At 43.4% G+C, this 16,388-nt stretch overlaps 1 protein-coding gene and 1 long non-coding RNA gene across 5 annotated transcripts in view; both read left to right on the top strand.

Moving 5' to 3' along the window:
- LOC147418084 (uncharacterized) overlaps nucleotides 1–16,388 on the top strand; it is a 130,786-nt gene that overhangs the window by 68,283 nt on the left and 46,115 nt on the right. The window lies entirely within an intron of this gene.
- Nucleotides 9,538–11,533, top strand: LOC147418086 (uncharacterized). The gene is made up of 2 exons (XR_015187290.1): nucleotides 9,538–10,764; nucleotides 10,849–11,533. It is a non-coding gene; the product is annotated as an uncharacterized LOC147418086 (long non-coding RNA).

The raw sequence follows: 16,388 nt of genomic DNA, 5'->3' as shown, positions 1-16,388 counted from the left end.
TTACAATTGGTGAATTTGATATCATGTCTTAGTACGGAAAGTACAAAGAACTAACACTAGAAACATTAAGAAAAAGAATCTGAGACTGATTTGCGGGGGGGGATAGGGGGTTGGTGGGTTCAGATGAAATCTCTCATCGGTCGCTGTCGAATCTCATCCACATCCTCCATGGTGAGTACTGTGGTTGGGCGTCTTGCATGTCGAGCTAGAGTGATCTGTATCTTCTGTTGCAGCCTTCGTCGATGGTGGGAGATCCCTAGAGGTCGTGGGCGTCAGGATATGCCTAGCTCCATGGCTCGATCAATCAACATACCTCTAGTGTGGGTGGGCTCTGAGATCTGTTGTGGTGACTGCTCCTCTGCCTCTCCCTTGGCTTGTGTAAATAAATCTGTGATTCGTCGTTGAGACTCTCTCTCCCTTGATGTCCTCAGCGAGCTCTCCCTGAGTCTGCGTATCTCCAGCAGGAACAATCCGAGACATCTTTGATCCCCGTATCTCATGACTCTAGAAAATGGTCCGAAGCCCTCTCTGAACAGACAGTGGAAGCAGCCGCGAATCTCATAGTACGCCGGGCAATGACATGTGTAGTGCAGCTCTGTCTTTGGTTCTAAGTGACATAGGTGACATATCCTGGCCCTTGCTGGCACCCCTCGAAATCGGCCAATCTTGATCTGGAGCTGATGTGAGGATGTGCGTATTTGCCCAATAGCGCATCGTATCCCATGAGATAAGTGCGTATCCATGTATGCAGGCCTAGTCACAAAACCGTCCTCTGTGAGTTGGAGAAGATGCTCTCTGTAAAAGGCCATCTTCGTTCCCAACGCTTGTGTCGGCTGTATCCATGTGCTCTTTGTATCTAGCTGAGTCAAATCCTGGCGTATGAGTCTGATGATCTCTGTTCGTGTGAGAGACAGGGAGGGTGCATCTAGGGAGTATTGAAACGGAGGCAATCTATCCATGTTGAAACCATGTGCCTAAAACCATGCTGTCATCTGTCCATATCAACATGCTGTATCTCCTTGTAGTGCTAGTTGTCGAGATGACTCCAAGGCAAGCCGAGCATATCTATCCCTAGGGAGATCCCATAAACTGTTGATAAAGGATACTGATCTAGTCAATGCCTCAACCACGAGGAGGGGGGGGGGGGGGGCAACTACTAGCTCGGCTCATATAATCTCATGCGGCACTGAGGCCTTCGCCCGAATCATCCGAGCGATCATAGAGACCAGAGGTCTCTCCATACATCTCCATACATCTGTGTTGCCAGATCTCCCATGATGGTCTACCGAGGGTCCCCATACCTGAACTTTGTAGAGCATAGTTGAGGTCACTAGAGTGTCAAAAAGACTGAACCTGCGAACACATCCTCTCCGGTCCTCCCAAGGTTGCATATGCTCTCGATCTAGTCTCTAATGCTCTCCTCAATGATTCCTTGCCCTATTCTTTCTTGACAATCTCGATCCATTTTTCGGCCTTTTCTGCTTTTTGTTGGGTCTTTGAGATTATGTCTACCCACGAGGTCGTCGTTTCTTTTTGTTGCTTCCCACCTTCTTTGATGGCCCGCACTTGTTCTTTAATCATGTTAAGCTCTTCAATTACTGAGGGTTGAAGCTCTCCCTCTTCGAGGACGTTTTGCGATCTCACCTCTGCGAGCTCTTTCTTGAGTAGTGCGATTTCCTCATCTTGGGTCTTCACACGATCCTCAGGCTCTTTCTTGAGTAGTGCGATTTTCTCATCTTGGGCCTTCACACGATCCTCAAGTGTATGTATCGTGCTTTCTTGTGTCGCCACGCGCTCGTCGAGTGCGTTAATAGTACCTAGGAGGTGGCGATTGATCTTGTTGATGGACTCACTCATTTCTTCTTTGCATTTTTGAATGGCATCCTCCATAGGGTCATCCTTGCCATTTTGTTTTCTCATGATTGAAGTCGGCAAAAGGAAAGGGGGAGAGATAGAGAAGTGAAGAAGAGGACAAAGCTGTTTTTTTTTTCTACCCTCTTTCTCTCTCTACGCTCACAGATCCTCTCTCTCTCTCTCTCTCTCTCTCTCTCCTCCCCCCCCCCCCCCCCCCCCCCCTCTCCCTACCCTCTTTCTCCATGTACGCTCGTGGATTCTCTCTCTCTACGTCCCTTTTTTTTTTCCTCCCCTCCCCCCACTCTCTTTCTCTCTCTATGCCTAAAAACTCTCTCTCTCTCTCTCTCTCTCTCTCTCTCTCTCTCTCTCTCTCTCTCTCTCTGGCGGGCTGCTGTCTGAGCGCGAGCATGTCTGGCGGGAGGCTGTGCGGGCTGCTGTCTGAGCGCGAGAAGGTCTGGCAGGATGCTGTGCAAGCTACTGTCTGAGCGCGAGCAGGTCTTGTGGGCTGTTGTCTGAGCGCGAGGGTTTCTCTGCAACGAGGAGGACAGCTGCAGGTGGTTTGCCAGCAGCCAGCAGTAAGGTATTTGGCAAACCAACAATAATGTCCATGGAAATACTCTGCCTCTTGGCATCTGGGATTTCCAATGGATGTAGCAGGCCAGCTTTCCTAAGGCGCTCTGCCCTTATTGACCTGACACTGAGCGCATCTCTTCACATAGCTCTCTATGTAAGAGCGCATTCTTAGCCAATAGAAATATCACTTGACCAAAGCCAAAGTTCTTTGGATGCCTGGGTGCCCAGCACTAGGAAAATCGTGGCATTCGCACAAAATTCTTTGTCGAACCTCATCGATTTCCGGCACACAGCCTTTTCCATTTCTGAACAATAGTCCACCTCTAATGGAATATTGTCACTGTCTCGCCTCTCCAGCACAACCCATTTGGGTCTCCGGATCACCCAAGCCTATACGCAAGTCATGCCCCGCTTCGACCTCGTTCCATATCTTGCCAAAATGGCCATCAGAACGACGTAGCCCTCGAAGAGAGAGATAGAAATCCGTCGAGATTTCAACCATGGACAAGGCATTAACCTCAGGAATCCTGCTGAGTGCATCGGCAACTCGATTGCTTGATCCTTTTCTATAACGGATCTCAAAGTCAAACTCTTGCATAAGCTCGACCCATCTAGCTTTCCGGCCTCTAAGATCACCCTTATCACAGACATAGCGCAAGGAATGATGATCTGTCCATGCAACAAACGTAGAGCCGTACAAGTAGTGCCGCCATTTCCTCAGGGCGTGGACTACAGCGTAAAGTTCCTTTTCATACGTTGGATAACTCATCTCAGCGTCAGAAAGTTTCTTACTTTCAAACGCAACAGGACGTCCATCCTGGTATAATGCCGCACCAATAGCATAATCACTAGCATCCGTCTCAACCACAAACGGTTTGCTAGGATCCACAATGTGCAATATTGGCGGAGTAGTCACCAAGTGCTTTAGTGTCCAAAAGCTCTCGTCGAGACGCTCATTCCAGACAACAGGGGGATTACCCTTACGGTGAGGACCCGAAGTCTTCGGCCCTTTCACCCCTCCTTTTAAAAGTTGCGTAAGCGGAGCAACAACTTTAGAGTAATCCTTGATAAAATTTGCGACAGAATCCACTAAAGCCTAAAAAGGACTTTACTTGGCGCACATTCTTCAGAATGGGCCAATTTTGCACTTTATCCAACTTTTCAGGGTCAACGCGAATACCATCGCGAGTAATGATGTGACCCAAGTACAGAAGCTCTTTCCTAAAAAACTCACACTTAGAAGCCTTGGCATAAAGCTTCTCAGTTCTCAGTACTTCGAGAACAGCGCGTATATGCGCTAAGTGCTCAGACAAACTTCGGTTGTAGATCAAGATGATATCGAGAAATACAACAACGACGTTGCCTAGAAACGGTCTCAGCAGATCATTTATCATATGCTGAAACGCAGCTGGAACATTGGTCAAACCAAAAGGCAAGACCAAAAACTCATAGTGACCATAACGCGTATGGAAACCTATCTTAGGAGTTTGATCCGTATTTGGTGATAGCCTGATCGCAGGTCTATCTTCGTAAAATACAATGCTCCATGGAGTCGATCTATCAGATCGTCCATGCGTGGGAGCGGATACTTATTCTTGACAGTGAGCTTATTCAACCCCTTGTAATCTACGCAGAAGCGCATAATGCTATCCTTAGGAGTTTGATCCGTATTTGGTGATAGCCTGATCGCAGGTCTATCTTCGTAAAATACAATGCTCCATGGAGTCGATCTATCAGATCGTCCATGCGTGGGAGCGGATACTTATTCTTGACAGTGAGCTTATTCAACCCCTTGTAATCTACGCAGAAGCGCATAATGCTATCCTTCTTTCGAGAAAGTAACACTGGCGCTCCCCACGGGGATTTACTTGGGCGAACAAAGCCCCCATCGAGATAATCTTTCAGTTGTCACTGAATCTCGTTCTCCTCGGTTTTACTAAACCGATAGGGTTGCTTTGAGAAGGGCTGACTACCGGCCACCAACTCAATGCCATGATCTACTCCTCTCAAAGGCGGAAGCCAACAGGTAGATCATCAAGAAAAACATCCTCGAAATCAGTCACGATTTGTCTAATAAGGTTGAATTCGTCGGAATCCCCAAGTTCAACAGAAGAACATGAAACATTTTTACAAAATTCAGTGACAGAAGTACCAAGCACTAACGAATCAAACCAAGCAGATGGTACACATTGATAAAAGTCAACATCAGAAGACTTTGTATCTTTATACATTTCCAAAGTAGTAACAACTGGTATTGCAAAACCATTATTTACAGAAATCTGATTACAAAGCGACACAAATACATGAGACATGTCCTGCTTAACAAAAACAAGAGAGTGATGTACATAGTCTATATACAATGAGTCTTGTTTGTCATAAAACCATGGAATTCCTAAAATAACATCTGCTCTGTCCAGGCGCATGATGTGGAAATCCAGGTTCTCTTTATTATCAGCCAGCTCGAGCGACAAATCTGGAGCCATCCGATTCCATACATCCGTATCCTCGCCACGAGCCATCTTCACGCGATACTCATGGTCACTGTCCCACGTCCGCAGGCTCAGTTTCTATACCAATTTTGCATCCACAAAATTGTGTGAGCTTCCATTATCAAGGAGTACGGTCACGTCGTGACCATTGATCTTCCGGGGGAAACGGAGAAGATCGTGCTTACCAAACACTTTGGTGCTAAAAGTACAATTAGTGAATGGATTGTGCACTAGATGATGGATTTCAACTTGAATGACATCAGAGTTACCTGAGATCTCATGAATCTGAACCGAAGGACGACCTTGCGGTTTCTGTGTCTTCTTCTTCTTGGGGCAATCCTTGATCTGGTGACCCGTCTGGCCACATCCGAAGCAAGCCCCCTTCTTCACTACATCAACAATTGAAGCATTTTTGACTTTCTTCTTCTCCTGAGAAGATCTCGGCGGTGATTTGGACTTATGCTAAAATCGGGGTCGCTTCCTCGAAGCGCCCTCACCGGATTGATGGTTTGCAGTTCTTTTCTTCTCATAATTCGCTCCATTTATCAAATGGAACGTCGTGGCCTTTGCCACTGCATCCTAGACATCAGTCGGGACTTTGTCTTCGATTAAGGCCCAACGGTAATCTTCATGTAAACCCAGCAAGTACATGTGCACAGCGTGCGTGGAATCCACCTTGCAGAAGGTGAGCGCTTCTTTAAAAGCTGTCGTATACTTATCAAAAGACAGAGTTTTCATCAAAAGACTCTGCAGTTTGGCATAAGCTTTCAAAGGGTCCATTTTGGCGAAATCCCTCTTGAATTTCACACAAAAATCAGCCCACGTCGTAGGCTTCTCTGTCATGTCGTGCCACCAGGTAAGCGCCTTACTGCGCAAATAGAGAGGAATAGTCGGAATCCTCCGTTCATCATGCTCCCCATGGAGATCAAAATACGTCGCATAGTTGTTTCCGTACGTACGTCTGGCTGCCTTCCGTACCGTACGATACTTCCGTACGGAATCCGTACGTACCATACGATTCCGTACGTGCATGGCTTTTTATAAAAAAAATTCGGCCGTCGGTTGCTTATCCGCCTGGTCGGACTCTTTGGGCGAGCCTTTTTATATGCCAACCTATCTTATTACCACATTACAGAGTAGCAGAAGTTAGAACTCAGTCTCAGGAGTCTGCACAGTGTCTGCACAGAGACAATGGAAATGTGGAACGCCGCCGATAAGGTTCTCCCTCCCTCCCTCCCTTTGTGTTTGGAGTCAGCAAGCCTGAAGGAGGCACTCTAGAGTCGTGACCTCGCGAAAGATTGTAAGTTTTGTATTCAACTTTGAAGTTTGCGTTAATTGTGTTGCAGAGTTATCATGCCTCGTCGACCTAATCCTCTTTGGGCCGAGCACACCAATGTCCTGAGAGTTGTCAACACAGGAGGCCAAGCAGGTTCAGGGACTCGCACTTGGGTGTGCAAGTACTGCGGAGAGCAGATGACCAGTACAATTACCAGGGTTTTGAAGCACCTCACTGGTATTGGCACCACTGGACATTGTGGGGGTTGCGAGACTATCCCGCAAGCATTGAGGGATGCCTTGATTTTGGAGCATTTTCCTCCAGGATCTACTGCATCGTCACAGTCAGGGGGAGCACGTGCAGCAGCAACAGCAGCAGAGGATGCCTTGCAGGATGCATTACTTGGAGATATTGGCGGCTCTGCGTCTGCAGCGCCATCATTTGCAGGCACTAGTAGAAAGAGAGCTCCTGTTTCACAGGCTGAGGATGAGGGTGCTAGTGCTTCAGCAGCAAGTGCAGGTGGGGTTGAGGGTGTACCTGGCCCAAGGCAAACCACATTGCCATCACGTGTACACAATGATTCATGGGTAAAAGAGCGACAGAAAGTTGCAGAGATGGAGATTGCGCGGACTCTCATAGAGTGCAACATTGCATTCAATGTGTTGAAGACTGATCAATGGAAGAGGATGGTGAGAGCTATTTCACAAGTTGGTGCTACAGATTCCTGGAATGGTCTTGACTACCAAAAGATGCGCACTACCATGCTTGACGACCAAAAAGAGATCATAGACCGAGCATTGACTCCAATGAAGGTTGGGTGGCAACAATTTGGATGCACTATTCTTTCTGATGGGTGGAGTGACACGCGGAGGCGCCACATTATCAATATCCTTGTTTCCTCCTGCTTGGGAACATACTTCTTACGAGCCGTGGATGCACGGAAAGCTGGAGAACGCATTTCTGCGGAGTTCATCTTCAAACATATTCGCCAGGCCATGAAGGAGGTTGGGGAGAAGAACATCGTGCAGGTAGATACTGATTCCTGACAATGTGGCATGCACATTTGAATTTTGCATACATTGTCCAACGTAATAATGTCCACACTTCATTTAATATCTTGTCATGACTCATTGTAGGTGGTCACTGATAATGCCTCCAATTGCAAGGCCATGGGGGATATGGTGGAGGCTGAGTTCAAGCACATTGTGTGGACACCATGCGTTGCACATTGCCTAGACCTTCTCATGGAGGACATAGGCAAACTTCCCTGGGTGCAGCCTACAGTGTCTGAAGCGTCTAAGCTTACCACTTTTTTCCGCAAAAAACACGACGCCTTGGCAATCTTCAGGAGCCACAGCATAGTAGACATGGTGCGTCCCTCGAAGACCAGATTTGCATACATGTATCTGGTGCTTCAGAGGCTGTTTAGATTGAGAGATCCATTGTTGTAGACAGTTGTGGATCCAAAGTGGAGATTGATGCACCATTCTCAGTCAGAGGCGACCAAGTACATTCAAAGAAAGGTTCTTGATGAGACCTTCTGGACACAGGTGCAGTCCTTGGCAGTGGCTCTACAGCCATTGTATGTACTTCTACGGGTCACAGACATTGAGGGCTCTACACTTGGGTTGGTGTATCATCTGTTTATGCAGATGAAGACACACATTTCTGGATGTACCTCATTGACACAGGATCGGTAAGTACAAACTACAAAGTGCTCTAATGTCCTCATGTGACATGTCTATTTATAATTTTTCAAAACACATACTTACTGTGCCTATTTTGTTTGCAGTCGTGATGATATTTTGGCTATTGTAGAGACTCGATGGCAGTTCATGCGTCGTCCCATCCATGGGATGGCTGCAGTTCTCCATCCTCTCTACAAGAGCCAAGAATTGTTTGAGGAGGCTTCATTGCTCCCACTACACTCTGAATATCTGAACATTACATACGATGAGGATAAGCAATTGATTCTAGATTCAGAGATGAGTAGCTACATGAACAGTTTAGGACCCACCTTTGTGAGGTCCGTAGCATTGAGAAAGGAAGCTACCAAGCTTCCTTTAACATGGTGGCAGAACTATGGACGCCAGGGCCTTCCCAAGTTGTGCCACCTTGCATTGCGCATCCTTTCTCAGGTGAATACTGAAGTCTAAATTATAATTTATATTTATGGCATGATGAATCTATATTGTCACACGTGACACTTGTGACCCATGAGTGTTCGCTATTTGAATTGCTGTAGGATTGCTCAGCTGGGGCATGCGAGCGCAACTGGAGTGCATACTCTCTTATTCACACGAAGATCCGCAATTGTCTTAGCACCAAGCAGTTAGAGAGATTGGTTTATTGCCGTGCTAACATGCGGCTTGTGCGCAGCTTTCATGCCTTGGGGACACCCAAGCAGGTGAGATTTACATGCACATTTATGAAAACAAGTCAATGATCAAAAGACGGTGTTGAATCATGGACTATGTTTTGTCTTGTCATTGTAGGTGGATCCCACAGAGTTGAAGATGGTGGCAGATCCTACTGCGGAGGAGGTCGATGCACGGATTAGAGATGAGCAAGAGGACATCCTTCGAGAGTTGCACAGGGAGCTAGAGAGCGTGGATCGTCGGGTCACTAGATCTCGCTCTCGAGCTTCCAGTATTCCTCTTCGCATTGCTGCTGCAGATCCAGAGGTTACCTGTCACCATCACCACAAATAAAAACATGAGAATGTTAGTACATGTTGGTGGAAGACAGGTGTCTTAAGAAATCCACACTTGTTATTGATGTCACCCTAATGCAAAAAAAAACTCTTAAGTGATAAATGACCTGAGAGGAGGAATCCATGAGGTGAAAGTGTTGTGGTAGTAGTACCCTCAAAAAAAAGCCTAGCCTGTCCCTTCTTCTTCTCTGTCCTTTATAGAGAGGTGTCCTCTCATGCCTTGCTTTTCCAAGAAGTGGTATAGTTATGTTGGTAAGAGTGGTGGGGTCCTTTTTGGGAGTGGGAGGTATTCTTGGAGTCCGACGGTTTGAGTTGGTTAGAGAGTGGGGTCTTTTGGTTCCAAGAAACGATAATCCTTTGTCCCAAGCATACCCGCGACATCCCTTACAACAAATAGGTTCTATGGGTGTCCTTTATCCTAAGGATAAAGTGTTTGGGTAAAAGAGAGAGAGAGAGAGAGAAAAAAGGGGGAGATAGATAGATAGAGAGAGAGAGAGAGAGAGAGAGAGAGAGAGAGAGAGAGGCCCTCCACCACCCACACTAGGTATTGTGTAAGATTATATCCCCGAAATAGAGAGAGAGAGAGAGAGAGAGAGAGAGAGAGAGAGAGAGAGAGAGAGATGAGATGAGATGAGATGAAATGTTATATTAAACGTCTTTAAAAGACCAAACTGATACAATCTTGGTGGATGTAATACAATGTCTGGGTACAAAAATAAAATGAAGTAAAGTGAAAAACTATAAACTTAACTACTAGATGTGAACTAAGCAGCTAGCTGAAACTGTGTAGGATATGAGCAGGGGGGTGAAAGTAGTGATTGGGGGCTACTACAACACAATGTGGGTGTGCGTGTGGCAATATAATGGGTGAGAGCTGATACAAAGGCTGATACAAGATGAGCAGGGTGTACAATCCTCAAAAGAGCTAAATCATAGAAGCTCCATCATCGGTCTTTGGCGGATCTCGTCAATCTCCTCCATGGTCAATAGTCTGACCGGGCGTCATGTATGTCGGGCCAAAGTGATCGGAGTCCTCTGATGCAGCCTCCGTTGATGCTATGTAGTCCTCTGTAGTCGTGGGCGTCTAGATCTCCATAGCTCGGTCGGTCGATTGATCAACGTGCCTCTGGTGTGAGGAGAATGTGAGCTCTGCTGTGGTAGCTGCTCCTCCGGCTGCCCAATGTCCAGTCTAAAGAAGTCGTGATCTGTCTCCGAGACTGGCTAGCCTCTCCTGTCATCAGGCTCTCTCTGTGTCTGCGCAGCTCGAGCAAAAACATACCCAGACATCTCTAGTCCTCATACCCCATGACTCTAGAGAGTGGTCCAAAGCTTGGGGGACATCAATCATAGACAGTCACAAATTGCCTTCCGACACCTAGTGCGACGGAAGAAGAGGGAATTTTTGGCTCGACTAGAGCAGGATCTATATCAACCATTCTTGAGTCAGGACTCGGGTGAGGCATGGCGCCTCTTTCATGAGCACTCCTCCCCTCCTGCCATCACTTCTATAGAGGCCTGGCGCCAGTATGCGTCATCTCTGTACACAGTTCTTGGACAGCCGACTCTTCCAGAGTCCCGACCCCCCCGAGCTATGCCCACACACATGTGCTAGAGAGAGAGAGAGAGAGAGAGAGAGAGAGAGAGAGAGAGAGAGAGAGAGAGAGAGAGAAACCTGTTACTTCTCTATGCGGCTTGTGAGCTAATCCATAGCACTGATGCAGACTGAAGGAGGTCTTAGAGCAGCCAAGATGAAAGAGAAGGTGGTGGTAAGAGGTCAAGCCGTCGTCATAAACAGAACAAATGACAGGCCAACTGCATGTCAGCAAGCCAAGGCACCCAGCTAGTTAAGCAAGACAAAGGCAAGTCAGGTCTCAATGACGGTGTTACTTTGTTTGCAGTTTCCATGTATACAATTAATGAAATTACTTGGTTACGAGATGCAGTGATCTTGTGCTGGAGTTATAAGCAAAATTTCTTCATCGAGGTGGTTATTGTTGTGCACAGCAGCTATTGAAGTCATTATTCTATCAGCATGGAATATTGCTGAGAATGGCTACACGGATGTTAAAGAGTCTTGTCTGACATAGATGCTGCCATATCGAAGCACAAGATAATGCAAGCTCATTTGGAATTGCATTGCCAAGTGTAAACAGATGAATGTAGAAGATCAAGAGATCAAGGTTTGCCTTTTCTACGCTGCTGATATTTGGCCTGAAGCATCCTCAACTATTTTGGTATGACCGTGGGGAAGGAGCTCATTACTAGCATTACTTGACATTTAGATTCGATTTGTCAAAACTGTAAGCTCTTTGAAGAAACCATACAGAATTGCGGAATTCGACACTCTGCAAACAAGAAAATCTTGTTATTTTTTAATCAGCTTATTTGCCATGTTAGATGAGTGACATGGAATAACACTGCTGATATTAGTTATAATTATTTGGCTGGCTTGATTGTAGACCTATTCCTAAGAAGAAAAGTAGCCACATATAGACTTTCCGTATTAGATTTTACTCAAGATTTGTACCCTATATAAGGCCTTAGTAAAGTTTGGAACTGTTGGGAGCAATTGTGGACCATTGGTGATCATTGCCACATCACAAGTTATGATGACAAGCTTTTTCTTCGTATTTCGTGTATGAGAGGTATCAAATAAGCATTGTTTTTTTTGTATATGTAGGCCACTGTCAGAGATAGTTGACATTGTTTTCCTATTTTTATAAAGAGAAGCATTGAGTAGCAGGTGTCACACACTTTCTCATCCACTTCTGTAGGCCTGATTGATTTTTTACCTTGTTTTTATCTGGCATGGCAAAGTCTGCTGTGGGAGCTGATATGCTTTTAGCTCCTTGTTTGGTGAGTTATTAACTCGCTTTGCCCATCGAGGTACGCATTATTGGCTTTTGCATGGTGGTGAGTTGTGAAACTCACGACCGAGCACCAGTCTGCAAAACTTGAACATAGGGAGTGATCAAACCCTAAAGTAACACTATCAAACACTGTATTCCTTACCTACAATAGAAGTTCCTTTTGGTGGGTGAGAATGAAACATTGAAGAATTTGTGAGTTCCAACACTAAAATGCTTGGTAGAGAAGCTTTGTTAAAAGATTGTGTGCTAGATAAAGATCTTGCTTGTCAAATGGTGCGGCGTGCTAAGTAGGGAGTACCAAAGTTTTTGTGCATGCTTGATGAGCTCTAGAAGTGGGTACAACACTATTAAGGAAAGAAAAATAAGTAAGCCATGCTTTATAAATTTGTAGGGTAGCAAATTGCTAAAAGCAAGTGCTATCTTAATTTAGGTGCAACATCTTTCCTTAGCATGTATGGTTATTACTTACATTGGAAAAGCATGACATATGAGGATCTTAATAAGAGAAGAGGGGTGGTGGACAAAGGCACGTCGAAGCTTAATGCAAAAATAAGTAGTGTTGGGTTATGTTTGTCATTGCATTTGAGACACTACATCTAGAAAACAATTATGTGGCTTGAAGGGGTGAGAAAGAAATGTAAGCCAGCAAAGTGTTGTCCCACACTCATTAAGTACGGATTTGTTGGCAAGCTTTGTATGAGTCACAAAAAAAGTGGATGTTGTGTATGCTTGCGATAAGCTCTAGAAGCGGGTACAACACCATTAAGAAAAGAATAATGAGTAAACCAATTTGCAGGGTAGCAAATTGCTAAAAGCAAGTTCTATCTTAATTTAGGTGCAACATCTTTCCTTAGCATGTTTGATTATCACGTTCATTGGAAAAGCATGACACATTAGCATTTTGATAAGAGAGAAGAGGAGTGGTAGACAAAGGCACGTTGAAGCTTAATGCAAGAATAAGTAGCGTTGGGTTATGTTTGTCATTGCATCTAAGACATTACATCTAGGAAACAATTCCTACGGCAGTAATAAAAATGTGAATGGTCTTCAAGAAACAATGTTTTACAGAGCTTAGTGTTTCTGTCATAGTCAAAGAAGGAGATGGCTATCAAGCCAACACACCGAAGAGTATATTGAGTAGTATAATTGCATATTGCATGTATCATTGGACACTATCACTTGTGTTCGATGTAACTCAAACTAACGTATTTGTAATCATATTTACTAGCATTGCCTAAATGAAAACTAGGAATCAAATTCAAAGGCGCACTAACAAAAATCGTCAAAAATACATTAGCAACGAGTAATAAATATGCAAGAGAAGGAATACATGCCTAAAATGTAGAACATGAGCCAATCCTCAATTGTATATTGATTATTAGTGACAATGTGGTAATAAATACACAAGTAGGCCTTATCAAGAAATTCTCAACTATATATTGCTTGTTATTACTAGCAGACATAGCATTGAACTATCAAAAGACTTAACCATTCAACATACGTTGGGAATGAGCCCGAATACGATACAATTGTGGGCTATTTTAGCTACCTATCCTAAAAGAACCGGTAGCAAGTAGCTACAAACTCATGCCGCTTGTAGAAGAGTTCTGTTAAGAGAGCAAACAAAAACCTAAGTTCCAATTTGTAGGGGAGCTATGTCAGGAAATAAAATCCCATGTTTTGAAAGCTAGTATCAAAGGGGATTGAAAGTTATATTTCCACTCATTGTATCCGTTAATCTTCTTTCATGAATATATTAAAAACACTTTTTTACATAGACCCTTCTAGAGTTTAGGCCTTAAAATCATTTTGCTAGATATACCCTTGCCTCTTTTCCTTGTAGTGGCTCGGCAAAATAGAAAATTGACAAATTTTACCTACTTTCTAACATTTCTACATAGTGTTTGAAACGTGAGATGGATATTCCTCTTCCTCTTGCCCCAATACGTAATCTTCACGCTCTAACACTAGTTTGGTACGAAAAAATATTTCACGAATTTAAATAAAATGACACATGAAATCTAAAAAACTTATCAAGAAATGCTTTTGCAATCTTATAAAATGTTATCCAAAGTACCCATAAAAATTATAATTGTCACTTATCTACACAACCTCAATAATAACTACACTCATGAAAAGTACCGATACAAAACAACAATCGATGTTTCACTAAAACCGGTACTCTAGTGTAAGAAAAAATTGAGCAAGGTGCATGCAATAATCCATGGGAACTACTTATATATGTGAAAGTTTTGTAATTTTTAATTGAAACAAAAATTCTTTGTCACTAGAATTAAATAAAGAAAGTCATGTGGATCAAATATGCAATGTCTACGAATTCAATTAACGATCACATAAAAGATTTAGTTCATCTAATTTGCAATGCCTTATGATGTATATATACTAAAGTTAATCTACTACTCCATTACTTAAGGTAGTAGATTATGCAAGCTACCTTTGGTGATTTATATCTTATTGTAATTATTATTATTTATTTATAAAAGATTAGCCTTAGAATAAAGTCCATTTTAGATTTTTCCATTCATCTCACTTGTTTGTATACAAATATCTTATATGGACACGATTGGAAAATTTATACACTTTTATTAGTTTTTTATAGCAATATTTTTTTACAAGAAATTAAGCATTATATATTTTTTTGAATGAGCTTAAAGTACAAGATACCTAAGAGTTTGAAACCTTGAAAAATGTCTAGTTGATGGGTATTGGTCTTAGATATATTTAGACCTTAAGTTTTGCTCCATAACCTTATTATAGTAATGAAAGAGCCCTTGAAAGACCAAATTTTTTCTCTTTATGAGTATTTTCAAGATTTGGGTTTTTTAAATTATAACAACAATTTAGTCTCATAACAAAGTTATAAAGCTTGATTTCTTGCTATATAAGTTTTTTCGTATCCATAAACCTTGCAATCTATGAAAATCCTTATTTTGATGAAAATTTATATTCAATTAATGGGATTTAAAAAAAAATATGCACTAATTTTTTTTATTTTTCCATCTTAAAACTTAATACCATAATCTTAATTTGGTATTGGTTTTTGCAAAATTAAAATTTGGCTATGTTTCTATTTCTTCCGCGTTCGATTGCTGCTCTCTAACTTTTTGGCTTGTCTTCTGGTGGTCCTCTGCTTCTTCTTTTCAAGAATTTGTCCAGCTCTTTCGGCCAGTACATGTTCCCCTTTTCTACACTCGTGTGTCCTTTTAGCTTTCCTTCCTACTTGAGAGGAGAATCACTGGCCTCTCGCCATCTTGAGAAAATCTCATCACCTCATAACTGACCTAAGGTATGAATGTGACCTACAAATCTTTTCTCTAGCTTTACCAAATATATAATTTTTTCGACACACCAGAGGGCCCACATGGGGGAGGTGCTTATCCCTTTCCAAATATTAGCCATGTTACATGGTCGGACAAGGGCCGCGTACCATCGGGCAAGAGCCACGCATAGGCATCACCATGACCACCTAATTGATGCACCACGTGCTGGGAAGGACAGAGAGAACTCGTAGCAACCAGCTAGGAACCTCCTCCTCAGTTGATCCACCCTAGGAGAAGGATGCACTCGAGCGTCCAAGGACAACATGAACACTAGGTGAGCACAAGGTGTCCCTCTAGGTACCTTATATACTAAGGCTACCATAGGTTAAACCTAAAAATGGGCTTCAAGGGGTAAAATGGCTTTGTATTTACAATTTGGAAGTGCCATTGCACCCTGGCTTCTGCAACTAGACTAGCTAATTATTACAAATGATGTTTATAACCATAATCCTCAGCATTCCATAACTCTAAGAAAATAAGGCTGTGTTGAGTTATGGCGTGTTGTTGACCCAGTGGTCAACACTCTCCCCCTCCGAATGTCGTCCCTGACATGACCTAGTTGTCGATGTCGATGCGGTCTTTGTTGTCGTTTTTGCTTTTGTGCTCCACTGCTTGTACTTTTGTCAAATCACCACAAGAACTATGATCCATGAAAATGGGCTAGCAACTCCAACACATGCCTGCTCACTTTCTTCAATTTCTATGAGCTTTGGCGAGCGTTCGCAAGTCGACAACTATTTCAGGTAAATTCGAAGAGCTTAGTTTGCTCAGATTTCTGATTCGAATTCATTTCGGCCTCCGTTTCCACTACAGGCAGTATTGTGCATGCTATTTCGTCATTTTGTGCACAATTTTTGTCAGTGCCGTTTTTTGCAAATCCCTCCCTTACAGTCTTCTACAGTTTGTGCTATATAGCAAGTGTTGTTCCTGTATCATTTCTCCTCTTTTCGGACAGTTTTCACATTAGATGCAGTCTGGGAAATTTGCTTTTATGAAAAAAATCATATGTGCAATCCCTTTTTAGTTGCAGCAAGGAGTCCACACCAAAGTTCTCCTTTGTTGGTGCATTTCTTGTTGCTGCCACGGACCTTCGAAACTTGTCTTACAAAGTTAAGTTACTTTGAAATATGATGCACAAACAAGAGAAACAAGTAATCATCCTCACCAATTGTCCTTCACTAAGGGACCCATTGCTTCAGCAACATTTAGAAATTCTTACTTGCCAAGTACATGGCTAGAGCCCCCCTTTTGCATCAAAGTTGTTGTCACAAT

This window comes from Adiantum capillus-veneris, chromosome 30, assembly GCF_014529385.1.
Source record: "Adiantum capillus-veneris isolate H3 chromosome 30, ASM1452938v2, whole genome shotgun sequence".
Lineage (NCBI taxonomy): Eukaryota > Viridiplantae > Streptophyta > Polypodiopsida > Polypodiales > Pteridaceae > Adiantum > Adiantum capillus-veneris.
The sequence above is the reverse complement of the archived record's forward strand: the minus strand, read 5'-3'. Positions and strand labels throughout refer to the sequence as shown.